This window comes from Nomia melanderi, chromosome 9 (assembly GCF_051020985.1).
Source record: "Nomia melanderi isolate GNS246 chromosome 9, iyNomMela1, whole genome shotgun sequence".
NCBI classification, from domain to species: domain Eukaryota; kingdom Metazoa; phylum Arthropoda; class Insecta; order Hymenoptera; family Halictidae; genus Nomia; species Nomia melanderi.
This window is the reverse complement of record NC_135007.1, coordinates 9,013,418-9,035,980: the sequence shown is the minus strand read 5'-3', so window position 1 is coordinate 9,035,980 and position 22,563 is coordinate 9,013,418. Positions and strand designations below refer to the sequence as shown.

Below are 22,563 nucleotides of genomic sequence, written 5' to 3'. Positions count from 1 at the left end.
TTTATCGGATCAAGTCTCGGATTTTCTTTTGTTCGGTATGTCGTTTATTCTTTTACATCCTTTGTTGATTCTTATTATTTTTTGTATCAATACGTTTAATCATTTATTTATGCAGCGGATTAAATTCTTTGCGGCGTGATAGAGATTAAGTTATAAATAACTTAATAGTGGATTCTACTGGATAATAAATTCAAGAAGTTTAATCGTAATTTCTTAGTTCTCTCATTTAACATAGTTACTTGAGTCAGTGTAATTGATTTTTAAGCGAAGAAAGTGGAACAGAGAAGAAAGCAAAAGAATGATTAGCTGGATCGGAGTGGCGAAACCTGATTTGTACGGTGAAGTGTAAAAAGTATATGCGTCTCTTAGTAACCTAGATGAAGTATGGAAAATAATAGTAAACAAAATTTGAGTTTATAAACAAGTAATGAATCCTGTGCTACACTGCGTGCTTGCAATGAAATAGTATTAACTTCTCAATATGGGCTTTTCCTTGTATGAAATATATTCATATTGTTATCATTATTCCATTGATTAACAAATTCAACTCATTTATAAGATTGAATAAAATGACTCATACGTAAAAATTCATAAAGCAAAGATAAAAAGTATTTAACATTAATTAAATATTTTTTATCTTCTTCTATAATATACAAAAAAAATAACAAATAGTTAAGTCCGCAGAATTCATTTTAGAAATTTGCATCTCCAAAATAAATACAAGTACGCTTAATACTGTAACGATTTATCGGTACTTTCTCGCTCCTCTACTAACTCCGTTCTCACTAAAACATTTTGTTGTAGCGTTGATCTCAATCGTAGTAATTACTGAACGTATACACCTCGATCTACGCAACATAAGAGGCATGACTCAACCAGCAAGTATTTTCAGTGGAAAAGTTACCTAGATATCGCTGCAGCTATCTAATAAAACTTTGCTTCAATCCATGATAGAAATTGGTCGACAGACTTTACAGAATTAGGAGACGTTTAACGGAGTTCCTTTCTTTGTCTTTGCGACGATACTCGAAGGAATATCTTTTAGGCAGCCTTGGCTGGTTGATTAGCCCAGAAGATATGAGTATCTAACACGTAATAAGGCGACCTTGGTCGAAGGCGGGTGGCACAGGAAGTCGACAAGGTTTTTATCGTACCCGACAGTCATTGTTACTCCGGCTATTAGGTGAACGACGAAACGGGTTCCCCTGGATTCCTCGAGTGTCCGAAAGTTACCTCAAAGTTAGTATTTTAAAACTGTCCGATATTGAACAAATAACGAAATGGTTTCACTACTGTTCGTTATATGACACATCGATAAAATTTACTACAATCACATTGATTTAGTTTTAAATATTGAGAGAGAACCTCTAACAGAAAGATAAATTACTTTATTACAAATATAAATGGAAGAGTTTCAATCTCTACAATGTACCATCGCTATTCTTATCATCTATACGTGTAAGAAGATCTACTAATTTAAATAGCACTGCAAAATCTTATTATAAAACTGAACTTTCCTATTACCAATCTTTCAAAACTCATTATTTCGATATAATTTTAGTGCACTAAAAATGATTCAAAACTACTCTTGTCGAAAAAGAAATATTTGAAAACTGACAATCAAAAGAAATCGTGTAATGGATCTTTTTTAAAATTGAAATGGAATCAATGTATTAATGATCGATGATCCCGATCCAGTTTCAACGAAGAGGTGAACACTGAATTTTCTCGGAACCATTTCGTGCAAATCGGTTCTGCATTGTCGAACCCTCGTCCTGCCTTTCCTTTTCACTCTCGAGCCTGGTTGCGTCACGGGTTCCCCGCGCCGGATGCGCGCCGAACGGACGTCAAACTCCTCTTCCTTTTTTTTCCACTCGACTTGCATCCGCCCGGCGTCAGGGGGGCATAATTGAGGGAAAATCAGGTCGCTTTGACGTTTTTCGTCGGCGTCACGCCACTGTCCGTTTCGTCCATTGTCGCGGACGAAAGATGATAGACGGAATGGCGACACGATAGCAGGCGAAGGTCGCGGGTAAACACGACCTCCCTGTTGATATCACGGTTTCACGATATATACAACAAAAGGCACGTAAACCGATAAACATTATTTAAAAGAAAAATACAAACTTTTGGCAATTGTTCCAGGAAACAATGGAACCTCAAATCCGATCTATCAAATTAAAATAACCAATTGATAAAGAATTCTGAATTAATTGAAAATTATCTCTCATCTTTTAATAAAAAATTGTATATTAGCAATTGAATAATTACAAGGAATATAATATCATTCAACATATCATAAATAACATAACCTAAAAATCATACTTCCATTTCATATATCTTTAAACCCTTGCCTTATAACAACGTGTCAGATTCGATTCATTCGAATTCAAAGTGAACATTATTCTTCTCTAATCGATTATTATACTTAAGAGCAGAGATAGACATATATTATACCCATAATTTTTCTCTTTTTTCTATTAATTATTACGGACAAAGTAGTCGTGTCGATTAGGGTTGAGAAAGAAATCACAGGACAAAGACTTAAATTACTTTACGAAAAATATATATATATATATCAGTCGATTAATGTTACAAGTCTCAAGGAACAACCCGATTCGTCATCGCGCAGCACGTTCAGTTCAACGGAATCACCAATTACCCCCACTACTGAGAGTTTCCGGTAGACAGTGCACCCCGTCGAAAAATATCGAGTCGAAAAGCTCACTGCCAGGTGGTTTATGTGTGCCGATCTCGCGCAACCCATGGCTGTCGTCCGCGAGGAAGGAGTCGGAGGAACACAATACGGTCGAATCGAGCCGCAAAGAGATTCGATCTGATCTGGCCGCGATACCGTCGGATACCTACGGGCTCTCGCAAATAATGATTGTTAAACAAGCGGCGCGTTCTATACGCGGCCGTTTGGCGCAATGGTGCGTGCCACAAGTGCTAAAGTTCCGTCGAACGGGCACCTCGTTAAGACCGCTACAGAATTTCCAGCGAAGATATACAACCCCCGAGGTGGAGGAGGAGGCGGAGGAAGCAGCATCGTCGCCGGCGTTCCCCACTCACGCTACGCTTCTTCAGCGACCACGTGCAAAATTACGAAACGGAAATTTTCGTCCCCAGCCCCCTTTACATTGAATGTAGCAATAAGTAATACAACGCTTAGTGGCAATGAAGTTGAAGCTGAAAATACCTTCGTGACTTCTTGGTGTAAAATGAGAAAGAATATTAGTGGACTAGACTGTGAATTTTGTGTATTTATATGAAGCACGATTTTTTGAAGTTCACCGTATAATTTACGTATAATTTGATAGTTTATAGTAACGTTTTACATTTATTTTGAGTGAGACACGGTATTCGTGTTTGAAGTGTTGAAAGTGTTGCGGTAGTTTCTTTTTGAGACGACGGAAGGGGTGGTAGTTTAGGGCTCATCGATGTTTACTGTTGCATTAAACCTTTCTTTGAGTTTCAATGGGGCAAACAGAATAGCCACAGGAAGTCGAATCAAGCGAGTACGGCGGTTAACCGTGCTAGGACACCACATTTTGAGACCAACCGCTTGTTCGCACTAATGATCCGTGAAGCTAACCCTTCAACCGTCGTGTTATCCGCCGTAATGAAAATGAATTATCATAGTAGTTTCCAAAGTCTGTGTAACTCTTCTACGCGATATATTTATTGTAATAGAAGTATAGAAAGCTCAAGCAATATTCCGTGGAAACTAAATGAATTTCAATTACATACAATTTATATATAATACCGTTGTTGCAAATATCGTTTAGTACCTTTGAAAGCGTAAATAGATCAATACATTTCCACCGAATGTAGAACAACTTGTCATTTAAAATCGATAATCGATCCGTACGTTCGATAAACAACCGGTAAAATTGAATTTGCTTCTGTAATATTGAATAATTATACCGAACCAGTTCCGTTTCGCACTCGTATCTTCGATTATACCGTTAGAAACTGTACGAAGGAAAAGTCCCATTGCTCATCAATCGAAGCCGGAGGAAGTCGATTTCGCTGAAACGAAACTATGCAGCCTACATGGTAGTTAGTTGGTAAAATCCACGTCAGGTACGACCGAACATGGAAAAATGAAAACAGAACGGCAGGTTGTGAAACGAGTTATGTTCTAATGATGGCGTTCAGGATGCGGCGTCGGAGGATTCGTTGGAAGCCGGACGACGTAGTTTGCATGTCCGAGCGTCCCCGCGTGGCGCGGTAGGTGCAACAAGCACTAAATTTCCTCTCAACCTTGTTAAGAGCGCACCTCGTTAAGACCGCTTCAGAAAATCCACCTGGAATACATAATCTTCGAAGGAAATGCTTATCGCGCACTCGTGCGGGATCACCCACGCGTGCATGGTATTGCAGCGAATATTAATAATGCGCTAATGAATACAGGCCCCAGCGTTGAACGGGACTCTTGAAACAATTTACTGTTAGTTGAATGTTACACTTCTTCTCCAGGAAAATTATGGTTTATCAGATATGTCGCGTAATTGCTATTTGTTACAACAGTTTCAGTGGTACGTATACATTTATACATTCATGGAGCAGATTAAACACTTCGACTATCTTAACTATTATGGTAATTCTAATTTTCATTTTACCTGGCATTTACGGCACTAAAACTTCAACCGAGGCGTGCCAATAAAAATCTCTATTACACTTTAGCGAATCCGTTTCAATTAATCATCTGTATCTCATTAGTAAGAATTTTTCTCTAAACGATTTTATTCTTCAATTTTCATTCAATCCTCTAACTCCATTGGAAACAATAATTCATATTTCATAACTCCTTGCTACTCCGTCCACGCCGGAACTATTTTATAGTACCGAGTTGGTCTCTCATCGATTAATCTGAATCTTACGAGGTAAAGAGACAAGGCTGGCAAGAACCGAACAAAGGATTTTAATTAATATAGCAGCGAGAGATAATCTGACTTTCGGTCCCCTTTACCGTACCGTAACTGCTGTCGGACCTCGGGCAGCGGGGCACGTTGCACCAGATCGAATCGTACATATCGAGGACTCGAAGTATCCGCGAGTCATTGTTGGGTCCCCGAGCTTCGGGCCGCCCGATCTTCATCGAGAGAAGCGTTTCTATCGCAGCCATCGCATTATCGCAGCGCGCGGTTCCAATTAGCCGGCGTTAAACCACCGTGAGAATTTTTCGCGGTGCGTGCCCCGATGTCGCTTTCTTTCGTGATCCGGCGACCGATCAACGTACGGATCACCGGTGAAAAGCTGGTCCGATTCGTGGACGGTAATTAACCGATGTCGCGATCCATTTTAACCGGGAAAATGTTCCCACGGACGTTGCTCCTCAATGATGAGATCACGGTGCCGTGCCGTGGGGTTGTTTAATTGCACCGTCCTTACTTACGCTTTCATTCGACACGATGCTATAACGTGTTTGCGTATTCCGGAATTATTGGCCGAGTTTACCGGCCGTTCTAGAAAATCGCGGGAAAGTATTCGGCGCGACGAACGATCGGCTTAACGGAAATATCCTTCGATCGGTCGATCGTTATTCGTTTGTCTGTGAAACTGAACAGTTTAACGCTTTGTAGAGTTTAACATTATTTCTAGCTAAAGTGTCAAAGGACACCTTTTGAAATTTTAATGTAAAATTGTTTTCTCAGTTTAATAATTTGTCCCGAATTGAGCTCTGAATATTTCCTATAGTTAATTTTATGATCGTTATTGGAAAAGTCGAAAAGTCAATTCAGAATATACGACTAAACTTGGAACATAATTTTAATGAAACTTCAAAAGGCCTTTATTTGGGATTAATTTAGTGAAGCAGGGCTGTGTTCGATGACAATGGTGTGACTATGTGAAACATTCTATATATTCATCGTAAGCTATCGATAAAAATATTTTATGAGAAGGGTAATCAGAAATTCAACATTGTTACAGGCTAATCATTTATTTAGATAGTCGTTTTTAGACTAATCCCTGAAAGTGGTAATAGAATATAATAATTACTTTCGTTAAGGGCGTCATTAATTTAAGCGCGGAAGTTAAATTTTATTAACTACATTAAAGATCTTATTTCACTATACATTACCCACTTATGTCCGCTGTGAATGCATAAAATGATAAATACAGAGGGTCGAGACGCCAATACAGTAACGTGAACACACCCCTTTACCGATTCTAACGGCTTTTGCTTTTTTGTTTCACTAGTTGGATAATTCAGATTTTCTCGTGAATCATACAAGTTGAAAGACACTAAGACTCTATCCGAAGTAGAACGAAATGCTTCCAAATCTCTGTCTAACATTGCACAAAAATACGCTAGAAATTTCTTCATACATATTAATGAACACGAAGAATACTACACACAACTTCATTAAACATCAAAGAACATTTTCCCTTTAATCCGACTTCGATAAAGTCCTTAGAACCTCCCATCGTTTACGTGGATTCGTGTCTTCAAAGGCTAATTTATGAAAACGGGGATAGAATATTATTATTATTCCTATTAAGGGCCCCATTAAGAGTTCCATTAATTTTTAGTGCAGAAATGAAATTCCCTTAAGTTTCATTAAAGATCTTATTCGAGTGCGTTATACGCATTGACGTGCGCTGGCGAATGCATAAAATCATCCGAGCCGGTCATCACAGTCGATCGAGCAGAGACTCAATATGCGGAGGGAACGGGGTTTAATATAAGAGCGACCGCCTCCGGACTGTTATCGCGCTCGTAATTATTGACGTAACAGTATTAGCAGTTCGGAATGAAGGCGGTCGATAAGGCCGAAGTGCGGAAACGATGATCGGCGTTAAAGAAAAGCGAGCGAGGCGAAGCGAGTCTGTGCAACGGCTGAACGCGGTGCCCCGGTATCAGGTGCAGGGCGTAGGATAGGCAGGGTGAGGTGAAGCCACGGGTGAACGCAGCCGTTTGCTTCGGCAAGACACGTGAATGAGGTCCACTCTCCCGGACTGTATATACACGATCAGACCGAACGTCGATCGGGTATCGCGCGGCATGCAAGGAGGCGGGTCAAGATTTATCTAGCAAATAACCTCCTGTTGCTCGCACGTACCATATGCAGCTAAAGTTCCCCGACCATTCGCACCGGCTTCCCTGCACCGCGGAACTGACCAGTCTCAAAAACCAGACCGCTTCTGGGCCCAAAGGATGCTTAACCCTTAGAGTCTTAGCTTCTTTTCGAACAAGAAACTCCTTGCCTGATAACATCGTGGTGAGGATTTCGAATGAAATTTCATAGGTACAAATGGTATTCTGTTCTTTTGAATCGAAATTAAATATCATTTGTCCGTCATCAATTGTGATACTTTGAAGTAAACGTAGATGGAATGAGAATAAAATTCCTGTATGTTTCTAGTAGATTATTAACCATAATGTAGTCCCGATGAATATAGTCGCGGAAAAAATCATAGGGCAAGGGATTGAGGGAAGTTGTAAAGACACGGTGAAATGATTCTTATCGAAGTTATCTTATAAAATTTGTGTAATTCTTGTTTGTGGATCTCTGATTTTCTTGAAAGCGAACGGTGAATTTTGGATTGAGATAAGAATAGTAGATTTTTTAAATATTTAACGAATTTCGAAATGTAAATATTTCAAAGTTTCATGATGAAGAGACAATTCCGTATTCGGCCATTTTGTCACCAGAGGCGCGCGAAATTTGACTTGTGTAACGGGTGACGCGGTAATATCATGCCTCGTATCGCTTAACCCCTTACGATCTATTTTTCAACTATAATCAATTAATAATTCATTGAAAACAAAAGATTCTAAGCATACTCCGTATTTATGTCTAGTTTAAACTATAATAATTGATAACAAAAGAATAATATTTAATTTGAATTTATGAGAATTCGATAATGGTTATGTTTGTTAAATTTTATTTAAAATCTTCACCGCGAGTCTGACTCGTTATTGTAAGGCATGGAGTAAGTGTTCAGTTATCTTTGTCCGATTACCAATGCATTTTGTTACATTTCGGGTGAATAGATTGTCTTGGGTGAGCAGCACCACTCGACGATGAAAAGGGGCATCGCGATTCGACGGGGCTCGAGAAAGTGTTACGACGCGTTGTGCGAGTCGACCTTGGCACGGCGTGGAGACGCGCGTCGGAACGTTTCGCAAATTGCCGGAAATTTCCGTGGGAAACTGCGTGCACTTCGCCTGAGAGTGTGGTGACGTACCTGCGTGTAACGAGCAACGAGTATCGGGTGCATACGACTGCAGCTCGTATCCTCCTACATGGTCCCGCACTTACGATCGCTAAATACTTCGCTGTCGATTTCTGGTACATACACCGGGGAGGCCCGTTCTCACGTTTCGTCGGGAAACAATGACGAATGCAGACGATGAATCACTTGTTTCCAGGTTTCATAGAAACAAATATTAAATTTAATATATACATACGGATAGAGGATTCTCCTAACATCTAACTATACAATTACGGCAGAATTTCTGTTTCAGACCTACATGTAATAAAACACTTGATTACGAAACAGATAGAACAGAAATTTCGTGTGTAGTAATATTATAGATTTTCTTCAAAAAGATGCTTTATTCGAAACTGAAAAATTCATCATTGAATACACTACCATCATACTAAAAAGGAATTCCCTGAAGCATCCTTATCCGTTAACAAAAGAAAGAAAAGTTACTTCGTATTCGTAGTATCCCGTCATTCCTCCGTCAAGCTTATCTGATCGTTGGTCGAGAAGAATCGTGTCCCGAAAAGGGTAACAGTTGCTGGATTCAACGCCCCATTTTACATTCAATTACCCCTTTCAGATTTCGCTGGAAAAGGGTATCATTCATTGGCACGAAGAGGGGGAAAAAAGCGGCGAGGCGCAATTATTCGCCGACAGGAAGTGACAATTTACATTCCTGGTCGCGCGTCACCGTTTGAAACCCCTATTTGTATCCTGCGCGGCAGGTGTAGCGCTCACCCCCATAAATGACCGGATATTTTCTGTGTCGGTACGTGCGTTACCGTAGGAAACGGTCACAGTACGAATTAGTACGGTGTAATGTCGGGCCGTGCAACAAGTGCGACTCGTAGGTATCAGGTGCATGCACCATTGGAAGAACACGGTACGTTGAGCGCGGCCGTTAGAGATCGACTTCAGCACGTGACCGAGACTCGTCCCGATGCACGGGAAAAACGATACCCTCTCTCGCTCTTCGCACGTATGTCGAAAGGAAACGGGAACCGGATTGGTCCTCGCCGAACTGCCGCGACACGACGCGACGCAACTGCGGGAATATTTGATTACATGTTACATTCGCGATCTAGGACTCCGTACCTTGCGGTATTGTTCCTATCGATCACTGTTGGAACTGTATCATTGCCGCTATTTACCTCGAAGACATGTTCTCTGCGATGACAAATTGCAATCATAAGAATTTTCCAAAAAATTCGAAGTTTCAACAAGTTTCCGAACATTTCGGTTTTCGATCTTTAACATTTAGATTTTTCTATTTTCAATATTCACAGTTCTCTATGTTTCTATTTTAACCCTCTAATTTACTATAGTTCAGCATTAGATTCTTTCTATCTTAATACTCCACACAACAATATATCAACACTTTTTAAAAAAACTGAGAGTTTCAAATTAACCAGTTTTCAAATACTTAGATCGTCGAGTTCTCAAACATTCAGACTTCAATTTTTAAGGTCCACAGTTCATTAGTTCTGCTCTAATCCTTTAGCTTATCATACACTAATTCTAATACTAATTCTAAATCCTTCCTACTCTGATACTTCAGAAGAAATATTTAATAACAGATTAAAATTCAACTTTAACAACCGAAGGGTTCGCAAGCTACAGAATCAATCAACAACGTCGCGAAAGCTGCCCTTGGGGCAGTCAATAAATTCACGGACAATAAACCCCGTACCATAAAATCCGCAACTCGCCGGCTGCGTTTCGTCGCGAATCGCGTAAAGTTTCAGCTAGTTGCGCGCGATAGCGAGGCGAGCGAAGCGTGTTAGAGGCAGCAGCGAGCTCCAACGAGCGGATAAGAATTAACGTACTCATTATCGGGTAGCGTGGCGGGCAATTCGAACGGCGCGCGGTGCAGGAAGTTGATTTTAATACACGCAAGATGATTGACACGCTTTTATGATTCCTAATGGACTGGGGCCCGATCGACGCGATGCAACATGAAGCGCTTCATGGCGCGCAACAAGGGGGCATCGAGCATGCTATCCTGGCGCGGTAAACAGTTTTAAATCGAAACATCAGGAATATATCACGTTTGACGCGCACGCATTCCATGCTGCACCGCGTGATGCATCGCATGCTGCACCGGCGAGAGGCGAGCGAACGTATGCGCTCGCGCTTGAGCTCCGCTCACGGTTCGACATAGAAAGGACATTAATTAAAACCGGCGGCGACTCTAAAATTAGCGCGATTTTCGTGTTTTGACGGTGCACGAACGCACTGCCACGACGGCTCACGAGACTTCTGACACGCATCGATGGTTTTATGCCGCGATTTTGCCGTGCTTAAATAACGCGCGCGACGGGAAAGTAAACTCTGTCGGTTAATGGCAGCACGGCGCAAAGGCGACCGCCGATTTCTGCGACGGGAATCGAAAGAAAAGAACGAATCGCGATGCGAATAGGAAACATTTGAGATAAGGCATGGATTGGATATTGAAATAGGTGTGTAGGTATACGTATACCTATTCAACGTTGGACGACTAAGTGGTTTGATGTGATAAGCGGAAGAAGATTAAATTGCGCCATTGCAACAATATGAATTCGAGTACACAGTTAGTCGTGTCGACTTGTAAATTAAATTTACTGGTCGATTACCATAAAATCAGTATGTGCAAAGGAAATTTATTCGAACATAGAAAAATAAGTACCAATCGGAGGTGTTCACATTAAAATTCGAGAAATGACAAAGTGTGGTTATTCGCTTTGGTCTGTAGGCGATATAATTACTATGTATTACACTCGCTGATGTCACGATTATACAGCAATGTTTCATTCATTGCAGTGTCCATTCATAGGTATTAAAGATTTATAGAAACAAAAATATGTACAGAAAAGTGTCTAAAAATTTGCAAGAAACACAACAAACCTAAAATAAGTCATGAAATTACTGAAAGATCCACAAACGTTCATCCCCTTCAACGGCGTTTTGGTCGACAAAGAATTAGTTTCAATGTAATATTTCAATATAAATTTAACGGTCTCGTCCCGCGGACACCGTATCGGCTCTTATGCGCGCCTCTCATTACAGTAACAGCGCATTAAGTCATCTGCGCTTTCATAATGTCTGGTCGGGTTGATTTACGAGATTCAATTGACTGGGATGCGAGCGCGCCAGCGCGCGCGTGGTTTCGTGCACGCGTTCTGCCAATAAAATCAACGCCTAAAAACCGACTGATGAATATTTACGTTCGCGGGGATTCCCACAACGGCCACGTCCGGCCATTTTTTGCGAGGACGGATCGACCGGTCGAATGGATCGGTTTTCGCGCTTATCGCCGGTTCCGCGCCTCGTGAACGGACCTTTCGAGCCGTTCGCGTGCATCCGCTTTGAAAGATGGCGGGGGGCGTCGATCGCCGCCTTTAAATACATTGCGAAGCCGGCTGTACCTCCTCATTACCACTCAATGAGCCGTATCCAATTAAATCCGCGAGAAATTAGTGGCAGATTTATACCCCACGCTTCGTTCTGCCGATCTAGTATCGACTTGATGATCGTTGCGAAGAAATCGTCGCGACTCGTGCCGCCAGTTAATTAGTTATTACATATTCGATGAATGATTGAGTTTCTGTCACGTTAGGGAGTGATTTATTTTAACGGTCGTTTCAGATGTACATACCCATCCCTTCGATTTAGTCTATGTTTATAACATTAGGTGGCCCGTATTGCACCTTGAGTGACTTTAAATTCATCCTATGAAAATTTGAAATCTATATTAATATAATTGTTGTCGTTGTTAGTATTATTTCTTGTCTAACGTTTTACACGGTACTTAGCAATGTAATTAAACGACGCATCTAGCCGATTTGTTATGTAAACATAATTTATACAGTTTACAATTTTTAATTCTTACCCCTTAACTTTCAATTCTCAAATTTTGCTTCCCAACTACAGACAATTTCAAATTCTGCTCGTCAAATTTTATTTATATCTCCACATATAAGTTTGCAATGACGAAAATAAAACTGAGACTGATCTATTATAACAAGAATTACATTAAACACCGAGTGAAACAAAAATATCGGTAACCATTATTAAAGTTCATATTTCACAATATTCTCTGCACTCACGAATACTCCGAATCCATAAATTCCCCGGTGCAACACACTTTTAAAAATATTAATTCAACCACCGTTCAGTCTATCCCTTACTTTCCTCGCTAAATCTCGTTTCTCTTATCCGCGTATCACAAGAAGAACAAGAACTACTCCTCTATGGGCAGAACGAAATGATCGAGCTACTAAAATCAATAAAACAACGTTTTCAGCCCCCGGTATCGTTGTCTCATTCCACTTTATTTATTAACACGGCAGTTTTCCCAGCTGGCCAGCAGGAAATCGCAAATCGAAGAGGACGAGGAGCCGCGACTATGGAGGGTGATGCTTATTTACGGAGTAGAGCGTGCACCGTCGTTCCTAATAATTCAATAAGCGACGCGCGGCAACAATTATTCCACTTGTCCGATGCAATCGAGCCTGATTGGAGTTAACTGCGCCGTGCGCGTGTACATATCGAGAGGAGCAAGAAAGTGTATAAGCTCGTACCGGCTCCCTGATTGATACAGATGACTACATCCGAGTGATGTGTGGGCCCCGCAGATGTAGGCGCCCGAGAACAGGTTCGAGCATTCCCGCGAATCCTCCTCGATCGACGGAAAAAGCGACGGAGCCATTGATGGAACTATGAGGCTGTGACAGGTGCGTACTGACGGTTCTACTCTGCTCTCCCTTCGTGTAAATCAAACGTTTTCACACTGTTCTTTTGGGATCGACTTCGTGAGACACGCGACGACTTATAATTTACATTATATGCGCAGGCTGAGTCGTTCAATCGTGTCACCGAACTTTATTTGTTCGGTAAAATGTTCTAGGCAAAAGTTGTTCCGCATCAAGGGCTGAAAGGATTGATGAAAATATGGTTGGTTTGATCGATACTGAATAATTGTTTGGAATACTTTCTTTATGTGACAAATGGTTCACAAGTAAACTCAAGTGGCACGGTTGAATAACTCAGCATGTATGAAAAGAACTTCACTTTTAGAAGTGAAGTCTGAAGACGCAAATGTGAATTGAGAATTCTGTGGAGACTAATGTTATTCATTTAGCAATTAGTAGGTAAATGAGACAAATGATTAAGAGGCAGACATCGTGTGCGTATCGAGATAAAGTGCTATTTCTGTCGTTGCACGATTACGATGTAGTGCACAACGCCACCGTATAATTTGAATATTCATTACTCGGAAAAGAATTTAATTCAGGTTACAGTCCTCTACATATTAAGTTTGAGGGCGATATTTAAATACACGTGTGCTATAACATCAGCGCCGTGAGAAGCGAACACCATTGTCCAACCGTTTATCTCATCCCATATCGCCGTATTTAGTATAATAATTTCAATTTTCCACGACCATCAAATTCACACGAATCTCCCACTTTCGCATTACAATCTAACTTCGTACCCCATTCGAAAAAACATAAACGAACATTTAAACACGAACAAAGTAAACCAATCTCCGTTTTACGTCCAATTAAACACCCCCAGAAACCGAAAAAAATACAGGAAAACGAGTTTCCACCGTCAGTTTCTAGGAATCGCTCAATAAAAATCGAGATTTACATAAACAAGTTCACAGCGTCGATCACTCCAGCAATAATTCTTGAAAGCGTATTTTTACGAGTGGGAACGCCGCGGCTACAACAACGCGTAATAAGTCTCAGCATTTTTCCCCCGCCCCCCGATACCGATAAATCAGCGTCCCGCGTTTAAAAGTGGCCACCGACCAGGAACAGCGCATTCGACAACGAGATATCACCTGCGGGGAATTGTTATCTGCCGAAGAAGACGGCAAAGGTTCCGCGATTGTACCGTTTTATCTCCGCCGGGAGAAGGGGAGCGGGAGAGGAACGACTCACACGGCTCGCAATCCGATCGGTCCGCGAATTAGAAATTAGTTGTCGCGCATTTACATACCGCGCAGGTGGCCGCCGCGCCGGTAGCCGGACCGGTCACTGTTTTCAGGGTAAAACGGGTTCCGCCGCGGTAAAAAACCGCACGGTCTCCGACTCGCCGGCCGATGTGGAACCGGTGCAATAAAGAGTCGTGATCTATAATGACGTGACATTAGCGAACGGCAACGAAAAGTGTCAACTTGAAAAATTCGCCAGTTAAAAGCCACCTGTTTGCGCGTGCGCTGCTCCCGTTCGCCCTGTCGCGTCGCGTCGGCCGCGGGATTATTTAAAATTTGATAGAGATCGCGGGACAACCGACGTCGACGCCGATCGCGATAATATTAAGTGACGAGCCGTTGAATTCGCGGCTCGACCGCGATCGTGAATGGAAGGCAAGACGGGACTATATGGGATCCGAAATCAACCTGCAACGACAGCTCCATTGGGACCGAGGATCGATAAATAACAGGTTCAACGGAAAAAGATCGGGACGTGTTCACGAGACTACCAGGATTCGCTTTGGTTGCGTGAATGAAGCGATCATTGTGCGCTGACAGGGAGATGGGAACTCGTTTAAAGGAGGCGATCGATTTTAAAAGGACGATAGCCATCGGTTCAAGGATTCGATTGTACAACGCGTTCGCCCCGAAGAATGAACGTTTCAAACGGTTCGAGCGCTACGCTCGGGGAGCGACCGGCCAGCTGAGCCGAATGAACTGCGGGGTGCCATTAAAACCTCATGATTCGTCCATCAAGCTACATTTATCTCGCTCCGGCTCGTAAGAACGGTAATTCCCATGCTGAAAACGCGCGAGCGTTACTCGGAAAAAGCTGTCTAGGCAAACAGTTACGAGTAGGAGGGGGGAGCGCAAGAAACTCGAATGGTATGCAGATAATTCGTAAGTAAGGCGATCGGGAAACGAAGTTTTTTGGCAGCCGAACGATTGGTACCGACGGTGAAAAGTTGACGGAAAAATGTGTCCGGCTACCGTGAATCGGCCCCGCTATCTCTCACCTGTCTCGTTCGAGGGAAGTTAACGACCCAGAAGGGTGATCCGAAAGAGATGGTCGGAGCTGCTCCATGCGGAGCACCAATAAAACCGATCGTGCTCCGCAGTAAATCCATCTGGTGTACTCTCTGCGTCGCAGATACCGCGAGTAGCCGGCGAGTACGCGACCAGATAGCCTCGGCCAGCTGCCTGAACGAGCGCATAGTTGAGGAGGTTTGCAAGCGGAATAGATATATAGGTGGGACGCAATCGGGGCCAGGTGTGGCTCGGCCTGATGCTGGAAGCGGGAGAACAGATAAGAGGAAGCGTTCGTAGCCTCTCTTGATTTCGATGGTATTTAAATTCTTCGCTGCGCTCTGGGGAGATGAGCAGAGCTAATTGTGAAAAATTGCCTGTTTGAAATACTTCGATCCGTGAACCTATTATTTTTCTATCGGATGATCTTCGGTAGCTTCCCTCACTGGCTCCGAGAGTAAAAAGAAATTCATCTTTAGCTACTGATAGCCTTATTCCACCTATTAGATGACGTTCTTCTATACTATCCTCTGTCTTCTCTATCCTCTATCATATCAAATGAAGTTAATCACCTTTAACATTCTACCACATACAGTGCATACATATTACAGAAGCAATAATGATAGTATCGCCAGTCCCCAAGCAACAACCCGGATATCTTATCTTCCCAGCTTTTCTCAAATGCGGCCTCTCGAAAAGCACCGAAGTGCAACCAGTCTGCCATTTTGGTTCACCGCTCGCTTATCCTTTCCGTATCTGCGATTCTATCCCATCCACGTCGACCAATATACACATTCTTTGATCTTCCTTGCCGCGTGCCACTGTCCCCAAGACAACGAGCCCCAGAATTAGCGGACAATGCGAAAATTGGGCGGATGAAACGCCGAAAGCATGATCAAAGGCGACTGGTCGCGATCGGCGACCACCGGTGCAGACGACCGCCTATAAATAGATTCGAGCTACCTGTAGACGTTCTCGGTCCGGTACAGTTGCGAGAGCTAGGCGGTGCAGCGTGCCGTGCCACATGCGGAGAGTACACGCGACGAGCTTAAGCCACGGTTAACCGTATAACCGCGCGACGCCGTGCAAGCAGCGCGCGGCGTGGCACACCGCAATTAACCACCGGGACAACTCGCCGGTCTCTCGACCGACTAATAAACGAAAGAAGAAGATCGCGATAGAGAGACGGAGCTAGGGCTCGGATGGCGGATGAACAGAGAGGCAAAGAGGGAGAGCGGCATCCATGCACCCGCGCCGCATCCTTGACATGGCCGCGATCGGATCGGCCACCACCTAGACCGCATTCCGATCCGGCCGTGACAACCGGCAAATTCTTGGTGACGATTCCCGCGATCGACGCCTCCTGGATCCGATCCCTGTTTCCGTACGGCTCGATAGATCCATTCGTCTGGTACACGCGTGAGGGACGTCACGGTTCCGGGGCAGACGAGTGGAACGGAGAACTCGTGGGAGGGAAACTCGACTGTCGGAAAACAGAGTTGACGGCGAACCGACGTTGAAGAACATCGACATTTCTATGGATTTGCCCGTATACAAATTATTGGATCTGCTGGTAAAGCACTCAGTGGGTTTTATGGTGTTTAATGATTCTTCTCGTTATATGTTGAAAGAGGACGTTTTATGGTGTTCGTTTTGTTTCTTGAATGGTTTTAATTGTTGGGACAAGTTGAAAGTAATGGTAGATCCTTCTGATCGAGCTTTACTGTTTGCTTTGGTGACTATAATATTGGTTCAGCGAATTGTTAGAGTTATAATTAGTATGTAATGATAATTCATTATTTAATGGTTAGTCGCGTGTGTGTTTCTAAAGAAACGGTTAGGGATAGAAACCGTTTTGAAGAACGTACAGTGAATACGCTACCAGTGACAAGTATAGAATAATAAATTTCAATAGTATTAATTCAAACTAAAAGCAATTATCTAGTTATAAGGATATTAAACCTAATCGCGTACGAAGAATCTAAAACATTATCGATAAGACTGGACCTCAAGATAAATTAATTTTACAACTTCTATTAACCACCGCAACAAAATTCTATTACAGTGTGGAAATAACAATTCTGAGATGTATTAAAAGACACGATTTTATTCAAAATTTCTGATACAAAGATATCGATTATCATCGAAACGACCAACCATAAAAAGTACTACCGCAGGAACAGAGTAATAATTGGAAAAGAATCACTTTTTCGGGTGTACTTACAATTTGTTCACATTTTTGTATACGGATGCGTTAACTGCAATCGAAGCGACGAAGGATTGAAAAGAACGGAAATTGAAAAATGTACACTGGAATGATCTGCATATCGGTGTCATCATTCACACGATAAAACGCGTCAATATTCCGAGGGGGTTTAATCTCGTTTTAATCTGCGGCCGATCGAAGACACGGGAACAGTAAACCGAGCGCAACCGGCCGCTGTTGTTCAGCGTTGATCGCTTCTTTAACCGCATACCCAGCCGCCCGTAATATCACTTTGTTGCCTATGAATGAGCCGTACGAACGGCTGATAGACGTTAGATTAGATCGGTCGAACTTTTCGAAACGGTTTTACCGGCGGGACCGCATTCCTGTTTGCGTGCACGATACGTAATAGGTGCGTAATATCACGGCACGCCGTTCCGTGTAATTCTCGATGCCCGGGATTTCAGGAAGAGGCCGCGAGATGTGCGCCAATCGTTAAGAGAAACACAGACGCGGGAACCGGCACGGCAGAGCCACGCAGTAAATTTTCTAATAACGATCGCGTCGCGCCGCGTCGCGAAAACGAGCCTCCCGGCGGCGCAGTAAATTTTAAGGATCTTGCATCGCGGTTTTATTGAAAAATTACGCAACCGGGCTCGGCCATTTATCGCCGAGCTCGATCGGATTTCTATCTAGATTAAAATACGCAGCAATCCAAGATGGCAACCGTTGAGAACGTTTCCGAGCGGAATAGATTTATTACTTAAAAATGACTTCGCGTCGTTACGAAGAGCTTTCTTTCTGCTTTTAGAACATAGCTTTGTAATGTTTCTTTGACACGACAAGTCGAGAATTATAATGATTCCGTTAGCGATGGAAATTAATTATCAAACGTAATTCAGGGTTAAATGAAAGGAAAAAATGTATTTATGCTTTTTTGAAATTTTATGCGTTCTCGGATAGCATTAATATAGTAATTTCAGAAAAATTGATAGGATCCTTAAACTATGAAGTGACACGTAATAAGAAACTGGATTACATTTTTCAGAGGAGAGTCTTTTATTTAGTTCAATACTACTTAAAGTTGCCGTAATGACAATGGGAGGATAAGGGTGGAATATATAATTAACCCGTTGGGTCAATGGAAGATAAACAAGTGCGACCCTCGATCGATCAATTACGGGTGAGTTTGAATTGTACGGTTCGATGCGAAATGACAGTACAAAATTACTCGGATGTCCAGCTGAGATAATGGTCTTCAAGTCAAGCGAACGTTTGCCGTATGATTGGTTAGAGTTTCCAGCAACTTAAGGCGCACCACCGTGCTGACGGGCGTTATTTATTATGATCGTTCAACAGTCGTTACCTCGCAAAGAGAAGCAAACGAAACACCCTAAAATCCGGAAATTTATTGCGCGAGTCTTTCAGTTCCAAGGAAATACGAATTTATTTCCTGGGACAAGGGCAATAATTTCGAAATTTCAATCAATCCTACATTAGATTCCATTTATTCGCAAACTTTTTTGCCACAGAATATTAATAAATACTATTATATGTCCCGTATAATTAATTAAAACAATGCAAATTCACTTTTCAGCAGAAATTCTTTAAAATTTCAATTATTCACGAAGATTTCAATGGGCACGTCAGTACCTCAACTCTTCAAAGGAAACGCCTATCATCCACGGACACGCCCCAATCGCCCCAAATTTCTGTTATCAATTCCACCGGAACTCGATGCATCGAAACGAACGGAACTCTTAAGCCCTATCGTCTGTCAACCCTTGTTCCCTTAACTGCCGACGATTTCGACTCCGTCTTCGGCGGCGACCACCACCTGACGCAACAACTGCTTTCCCCCAAAGATGGCAGTTGTCTTTAAAAGCGATGCCTGGGGTGGCTAAAGGCAAGGGTGGAAAACGGGCAGATGCCGCTGGCTCGCGATTAGAAACGAATTTCTCGAAATAATAGGATCCGCCGGTGGTGGATGGGCCACCGTGGCTACGCCGATCTTATCTTCGGCGATCGGTCAAAACTTTTCGATCAGAAGATACAGCTGGCGGCGTATCTGGCGCAGGAAGCGGATGGATCTCGCGTGTCGCGGCGCAGGGAGGCTTGTACCGACGCGAAACCCATGAATATTCATTCCATAAATTGACGATTGATGTGGATCTCCGGATAAAAGTATTCGATGCCTGTAAATCGGCTGAGCATGCCTGTCACCGAGTAAAAGACCTCAAAGAAGCAAGGATCGACATCATGTCATAACGTGGAAGATGACTAATTTCCGAAAATAAAAGGAAGATTTCAGTGGAAGTCTCCTGTCTTCGATGAATACATTAATATATCATTCAGGTGCTTGAATTAATGTTTCATTTACATATTTGACAGCGCTTTAAGAATAAAGAATCATTACTGATTACCGACGGCAAGATTGTCGAATATAATGGGGAAATTACCGAAACTCATTCAAAGGCCACCAATTTTCTCGAACACAACGATGTGAATGGTCCCCGGAGCATCGCTCTCGTAGCTGTCACTTCGAAAATCATTCCTATCACTTTTTGCGAACGGCTCGCCAGTCATTAACACCGCCGGCGGATCTATCATTACTACGTACGAGCAGTCGTCTATAATTGGCGAATGTAAACACAGCACGAGCTGTCTCGTGTGTGCGTGTGAATTGCGTGCGCGTAACCATCGTCACACCATTCAGCGGCCGCGTGCAGGTACGCGCGTCGCGTTTCAGCTGTATGATACTCGCGTGATTCCTTTCAATTCTATCAAATGACATCTTTTCGCTTGCAAAATCATTAAAACGAAACACCTTCGTCCGGAATCGAGACGAAATCCTAGGGAAACGTCGAGCGTTCGGCAATATTATACTCAAAGTAGTTGCTTGATATTGAAGCGACAACTTCCAACAAACGATATCCGTAGATTAACGACGATTCGAAGAAAGTCAGCCAAGAACTCACCCGAAATCAAGCCGCTTCGTCGTCGTGGTCGTGTTCGTCGTCTGCTTATATCCCTCGGTTACCGCTCGACCGCGCGTCGAAGTCTCTGAATATTCACTGAACACCCTGGCAACACTTCACCGTTCGAGCAGCCCGTCGCACCGTTCACAGTGCTTTGTCATACCCGCACAATCTTCTTCGTCACAGAAAAACCCCTTTTTCTCGATCGGCTTCGTCAGTCACCGTTCACCTCAGTTTATCCCTCGATTATCGAATTCCTTCGTTAAAGGACCGAGCAAATCAACCGGGTTTACACCTCGAACAGACACGACTCCCTCGATTTCAATTCACGTTAGTCCCGAGGACGATCGACGAATCACCGACCCGCCACCTTATCGTCCCGAACCGAGTACTCTCAAAGACGGTTGCACCTCAAGCATCATCCACGCTGTTCCCTATGGATCGCCCGGCGAGCCGCGTACAAAATCGACGACGCTTTTTACAGATGCATCCGCAGCCGGGAGGATGTTCAGTCACCGTGGATCAGGTGTCCATTAAGAGTAATCGGCTCGTTGGTCACCGTTGCGCGAAACCTTCCGGATCGCTGGCCCCGGCGATCGCGTGGCTGGACGCGTGTGATGTCTGCGGGGGTGGGGGCGGTGGTGGTTTCAACGGGTGAAAGAGGAAGAGCGTGTTCGGGCGGCGATCACCGCCGGGGATGACGATAAAATCCGCGGGAGGATCGATCGCGTCCCTACTGTCCCTGACACGCGCGGGCAGGCGGTGACGGGAGTACGTTCGCTTGGAAAACTGTCTCTGGCCCCAAGTGAACAGGACTGTATGTTCCCGCGTGGATCGCGACGGATGAAACAACGGCGGTGTCACAACAGCGGTGTCCACAGAGGTCGACGGAGAATCCCGGTGATGGTCAATTGTCCTTGATCAAAGATGAAACGTTGCTTCGCAGGGCCTAGCGCAAAGATGAACCGAACACCCTGGACCCTGGTCCCGGTCAGGGATCACGGTGACACAGGTGAAGGCGAGAGCCAGGAACCGTTGCAGAACTGAACCTCGGCGAAGGATGACGGTTATCCTTCCGAGGACGTGCAGCCACCGCGGTACCACACGAGCGATCCTGGGGCCCCGCGCCTTGCGTCCTATGTCTTGGTGTCTACGTTCGCCGTTCTACCTCGTGGAGCGTGCAGCAGGAGGCGTGCTGTCCCGGACTGGACTAGCCTGGGCCCCTGGAGTAGAGAGGGCCGGTCGCGCTTCACCTCCGCTTCACCGGCCTCCCTCCACACCGGCAGCGGCACTCCGGCCTCTCTCTTTCTCTCTTTCTCCACCTGGCCTACGTTCCTTCCTAAGCCTCGAACGGAGCACCGAGGCTTACCTGTCTCTGCCTCCCCCTTCTACCGCGACCTCTCGCGATATCAGTGGGCCGAGGGGGAGAGCGCACGGCCCGGGGAGAACGTACCGAACGCGACAGAGAGGGAGCGAGCCGGCTATGACGCGGATAGACGGAGAGACTCCGTCTAGGGCCGCACGAGGGACGGGGAGAGGCACAATGAAAACGGGCCCTCTCTTGAAACTTTCTTGAAGTCCTTTGGCGGACGGTCGCACCGAGACGCCCCCGCAGTGTACCGAGGTGTCGAGAGACTGAATCGCGACCTGCTGCGACTTTGATATCGATTAAGCGACGAGGAGATCGAACACTGCACTGATCTGGTATCGATTTTAGGGGTCTTTGAGTAGAAACATGAAGCGTGTATTTTCGATTGATAGGTGATAAGGGAGTTTTGACAATCGAGATGTAGAAACTGAGAATATATGAAGAACACTTTTCACAAACATAAAAATGATGATTATTCTCCTGAAGTTTGTAGGAATATAAAGCTTCAATCTATTCAAATTAAAGGAAAAGCGGTGAAGAAGATTTAACCGAAGATCTTGGAAAAATTGGAAACTCAAATAAGTTAATAACGTTTTCCAGAGCTTCAAAGTAGAGCACGTATCCTTGATACACGTGTGCCATACAAATTCAAATGATCATGTCGGGTTATCCTATTTGATGAAAACATATAATTTCGTGGTATCTTGAAGGTTTCCTCAGCTAAATAACTGGAGCGACATCTTGTCATCGGAGTCGACTAGTTTCTTCTTCCAATTAATCAAGCATCCAGTCAACACGTGTC

General features: G+C 43.7%; 1 protein-coding gene across 8 annotated transcripts in view; it reads right to left on the bottom strand.

Annotated features, from left to right (window-relative positions):
• sv (paired box protein shaven) overlaps positions 1-21,589 on the bottom strand; it is a 199,451-nt gene extending 177,862 nt beyond the window's left edge. For all 8 annotated transcript variants that reach the window (XM_076370608.1, XM_076370609.1, XM_076370611.1 and 5 more), the window contains exon 1: positions 20,393-21,589. The gene's annotated coding sequence lies outside the window, so the exon portion shown is untranslated. The remainder of the gene's footprint in view (positions 1-20,392) is intronic.
• Between the last annotated feature and the right edge of the window lie 974 nt (positions 21,590-22,563).